The sequence below is a fragment of the Sinohyriopsis cumingii genome, chromosome 11 (assembly GCF_028554795.1).
Source record: "Sinohyriopsis cumingii isolate HCF-2022 chromosome 11, ASM2855479v2, whole genome shotgun sequence".
Classification (NCBI taxonomy): Eukaryota; Metazoa; Mollusca; class Bivalvia; order Unionida; family Unionidae; genus Sinohyriopsis; species Sinohyriopsis cumingii.
The window spans coordinates 53,062,847-53,068,213 of record NC_142971.1 but is presented as its reverse complement, the minus strand read 5'-3'; the positions used below and the strand labels follow the sequence as shown (position 1 = coordinate 53,068,213).

At 37.8% G+C, this 5,367-nt stretch overlaps 1 non-coding gene across 1 annotated transcript; it reads left to right on the top strand.

Moving 5' to 3' along the window:
- The first annotated feature begins 4,591 nt into the window (after window positions 1-4,591).
- On the top strand, window positions 4,592-4,664 carry Trnap-ggg (transfer RNA proline (anticodon GGG)). Its single transcript has one exon. It is a non-coding gene; the product is annotated as a tRNA-Pro (tRNA).
- Window positions 4,665-5,367: the final 703 nt, after the last annotated feature.

Here is a 5,367-nt window from a genome sequence, read left to right as displayed (position 1 = left end):
TGGGGGTGGGGGCATCATGCTCTATGTCTGCAACATACTGCTCTATTGCTCGACATCACTATGAACTGCCACACTGCAGACATAGTGGTATGACTGAAAAATTGTTAGAGCTGAGTTAAAAATAATTTTAAAATGTTATTTTTAGAGGTGACTCAGTAAACAACTGAAAACTAATCACATTTAGGTCTGTTGTTGTACATATATAGTACAAGCTAAAAATATGTCCACACACATACACACACAATACATAACTACTGAGATAAATGCTGCATTGCTGTAGAGATAAAAATGAAAGAAGTGTAATGTATTGGAACTGTGCATGCCATACATGGCTCAACTTGAAATCAATTCATTCACTGTGCATCCTTTATCTCACTTATGACAGGATTCAGTTTGTGAAGCATGTCTTTGATGAATGTATCTGACAATTTATGTAAAACCTCTTTAAGATTACTGCTACATACTGTACTTTATACAAAATTTGCCAATGCCATTGGATTTTCTGTCTGAGGGATGCTTTTGTAGGCTCTATAATGACTGGAGAAAAGACCTGGAGTGGCTACAAAAAAATTACTGATAAAATGCTCTATTTATGAACATGTTTTTTAAAGGTAAATATAGAAAGAAATATTTTTCAACATTATCAATAAATTGGTCAGATGTATATTTTTTTCCTAGCAATGCAACATTAGATGTGAAAATCATCTGCACTTTAAAATTAGCATACATCTTTGTGTACTATATTAATCTTGAATATTGAAACAAGACTATTTACGGCAGTGGTATCGGGACTAACAGGTGTAATCTGGTTTTTAAAGTACATGTCACACTTGGTAATTAGAACAAAGGGGGCTGTTGACTGCAAACCAGAAGAATATGGATGTGACTTTGAGTGCTAGCTATATATATATGTGTGTGTGTATGTATGTATGTATGTATGTATGTATGTATGTATGTATGTACGTATGTATGTATGTATGTATGTATCACCTACTACACCACTCCCTCGATAACTCATGCCCTGATAACTTGCGAACCTGCTTACAACGCAGGTCAGGCGTGGATCCATTTTATTTTTACCAGAAAATGCCACCCCCCCATTTCTTGAACTTGAAGAAAATCACGATTAAAATTGGTAACTGAAACATCAATATTTCGCTCATTTTATGGTCGAAAACGGTAGATAGGACATGGAAATTTTAATCAACATTTTGAAATGAGCAACTTTTAATAAGATATAATAATAATAATAATGAGGACTTTGTATAGCGCTTAATCTTTAGAAGCTCTAAGTGCTTTACAACATTAGACAACACCTATTAAGATAAAAAAACATATAATGATATGATTACAAAAACAAACACCATGAAATTAGAAAACATTAAAAAACATGCTGAGTATATTTAAGGTAGGAAACATTATTAGGTCTTTAAGTTTGTTCTTGCAGTCTAAATAAGTGAGTTTTGAGAGCTCTCTTGAATGGGATCACTGTGTCTTTGTGTCTAAGTTAAGTGGGCAATTCATTCCACGTTGCTGGGCTCTGGTATGCAAAAGAAGGCTGTCCATATGACTTTGTTTTCATAGTGGGAATAATGAGCATATGATTTTATATGATATCATATAATTGTTTAAACCACTCCAGTGGCACAGTGGCTAGAGTGTCCGCCTCGGTTGCAGGAGGTCGTGGGTTCAATCCCTGGCAGAGTCATACCGGAGACTTAGAAAAATGGTACTAACAGCTGCCTCGCTTGGTGTTCAGCATTAAGAGGTTAGTGTTAGGACTGGTCAGCCTGGTGTCAGGATAATGTGACTGGGTGGGACATCATGCTACATGTCTGCGGCATGATGCCCCAGTGCTAGACATCACTACAAACTGCCACATTGCAGACATCGTAGCAATATGACTGAAAAATTGTTAAAGCTACTTTAAAAATCCAAATCACACACGCACACTCACAGTCATAAAATTGGTCACATTTTCTTTCCAGCGACATTCTGAGTACACTGTAATTAAAGATGTTCAAGGAAATTTTGATCAATGAAAATGTCATGCCTAGTGCAGGTAATACATTAATATTTAAATGCCAATTAAGTAATATTTTAAAAGTGAAATTTGTGTTTTAATTCTGTCTTGTAGTTCCTCTTAAGTGTAATCATCATAAATGCAATGTGTTTTTAAATGTAAAATGTGTCAATCTACCATAACAGCTATGTTCGCAAGCCTAATTAAGTGCTGACCATGTTTTGATAACTGACTTGTGGAAGTATTTGTTGTATTGTTGCACTGAATTATTAAAAATTGGCCTCCTTTGTATTATCACATTAATTACATAATGGTCCTGGTCATATATCGGGTGAACTCAGTTCACTTGATCAATCGAACACTGTTATAAATGTTGTTGTGTATGTAACATAATTAAACTACCTTGAATTAACTGACTTATTCATTGCTGTGATCAAAGATAGCAAGGCAACCCAGTGAAACAAATACTGCGTAAAATAAAGAGCTTGGTTTCACAGATATGGACCATTGTGGGCAAGCAAGTTTCAGAGAATTCCAGAACTGACACTTAGAGATATCCTCAAGGATGATAAGAAGTTTCACTATTACTTGCAATGAAATCACAACATCAATATTGTACTAAAAGAACAGTACAGAATTTGAGTTTTGACATAGATGATAGTCTTACCAAATAAATGTCACTAGTTTTTTTAAAAAAAGGAATCTTATTTGGTGGTGTATCATCAATTAGTCCAGATTCTGGCTACTTTGACTCCTGACTTGGCACTAAGCCATTAAATACCACTCTATGGGGTAGCAGACTAACCAACAAACCAAACAGCAGTGACGTAATACATGTTTTCACATACACTTGATGGTTGTTGAAACCAGTTGGAATGATCTTTCACTTGTTGTACATTTTGAAAATAAATGTTATTTATACAGGAGGGCCCTGAGTGGTCTAAAGCGCTCTTCATTATGGATCACTGCCATCTCACCTCTGTCTGTGTGGGTTTGAGTCTCGGATTCAGCCAATGTGGGTATGTGAGAAAGCTTGCCAGTAGCTTCTCATGGGTCGGTGGTTCTTTCCGGGGTTTTCCAGGGTTCTTCCTCCACCATTAATACTGGCCGCCATGTATGCTTATCATGTACTGAAAAATGGCGTTAAACCCTACAACAACAACATTATTTATACAGAATAGCAAACAACTTCATTAGAAAAAGCATGTTATTAACAATTATTTTCAGCTTGATTGTAAATGAGGATTCAGTAATTAAACAGCCCAGTTCCCTAAACCCCACCCACCCATGCTGCGGTTTTGGCGATGTCTAAGCAGATTTTGTAAAAAATTTGGAGGTACCTCAGTAACTCGTGCCCTTGCTTATAGTGTGGTCTATGTTTGTGGACCCTGTTGTGCATGACTTATTGAGAGAGAGGTGTGTTTGTGTGTGTATGTGTGTGTGTATATATACAGAAGCTTTATTCTGTGTAATATATAATATCTCTGACATCAAAGAGACACACATGCTTTTGTATGGAGGTCAGAAAGTTCCTCCATAGGACAGCCTCGGAGTATACCACCCACTAAATTCACAACACTCTGGGCAACAGGAATCTGTTAGCAGAGAGTCTGTCATGTGTCAGCAAAACTGTCCTCACAGAATGGTCTCTACAGTGCTTTGTAACTTGTTTGTCCCTTTTAAGTTTCAACAGTTCAGAACTACAGAACATGAACATTGGACATATCCAGTTTCCTGTGGGATCATCATTTCACCAATGCTATCCCCATACCAACTGCCAGCACAAGTACTACATAAAACCGATTCCACCATTTTTATAGCTCCACTATGGCCCAAGCAGTCATGGTTCAGTGATCTTCAAGACCAGCGGATAAATCACACTAGGTCAACAGGGGCTCCCTCCAAGACAACAGCTTTCCAACATCATGTCTGGCTCATCATAAGTGGTCTGTCCAGCAGAACAAGTTTTTGGGCTGGGTTGCCAGTTGGATCATTGAGAACAGGAGTGATTCTGCATCCAAAGTCTATGATGCCTAGTGGTGAAGCTTCTGTGATTGGTGCAATATTAAGCACTTTGATCCTTGGTGTTCCTGTATGAAATACATTACCGATTTCTATTTCTTTCTTTTCAAGAATAAAAGATGTCCATTAGCTATCAAGGACTATTGAGCTGCCATCTCCAACACACTTAAATTTATTCAGGAAAAGTCAGTTATGTCAAATTTTCACTTTGCTGATCTCATTAAGTATTTGAACTGAAAAGACTTGTACCGTTTTTTTTTACACCCAGATAGAATCATCTTGTGTTTTGTGATCTTTAATCAAAACCCATCATGAACCATTGGCTGAGTCTTCCTGCCAGGACCTGGCACTCACGGATGTCTTTTCTGCTCAGTATCTCTGAGGAGATGAAGCAGGTTTCATACCTTGTCTATTGGAATTGGCTGTATCCGATTCAGTAGAAATAATGAATCCTTTTCTATTCTTTGCTAACAGGGAATTTTAGCTAAAAATCAGTTACCTTTGCCAATGAGGTTCAAGCTGTCACTTCCTCGTGTAGTGATCACCGCTCCGGTGGCCTAGTGGTTAGGGCATCCGCCTGGGATGCGAGAGGTCGTGGGTTCAATCCCCAGCTGAGACATACCAGAGACTTACAAAAATGGTACTAACAGCTGCCTCGCTTGGTGTTAAGCATTAAGAGGTTAGTGTTAGGACTAGTCAGCCTGGTGTCAGGATAATGTGACTGGGTGGGACATCATGCTACATGTCTGCAGCATGATGTGACACATGTCATCCATATTGACACCAACATTCAGTTAAGTGGATCTTTTCCCCTAATGTTGAGTATATTAAATCAGTTACAACATCTGAAAAATTCAGCCATGCGTAGCAACAGGTTATGTATTACGGCTGTTAAAATGTAGTTAGGGAAAGGGAATGGGTCCTTAAACTAATTTTAATTATATTATGCTTAACCTGTCACTATTGCTGAATGCCTTCCTACTATCCCCTGGTCTGATGTTCCAGTATAATCATCATCTATGAGAAAAATGACTGTTCTGCACATGGGCATGCGAGTTGCATGAGTTGACTGTCCTACTGACAAGTTTCCACTTTATGGAAGGATGTATTCCAGTCAAGTTAACAGTATTCTACAACACAATAAATAGTAAGCTATGCAAGTGAATTACCAGAGGACACATCACATATAACCTTTGCTGTTTGGAGCACCCACCATGGTAAGCATGCAAGTGCTGTTTTGACACTTTGAATAGCTAGTGCATGATAAGTATTTAGTGGCCTAGACTGCAGGAACGTTTTCCTTTTTTTGTATTTTAGGAAGA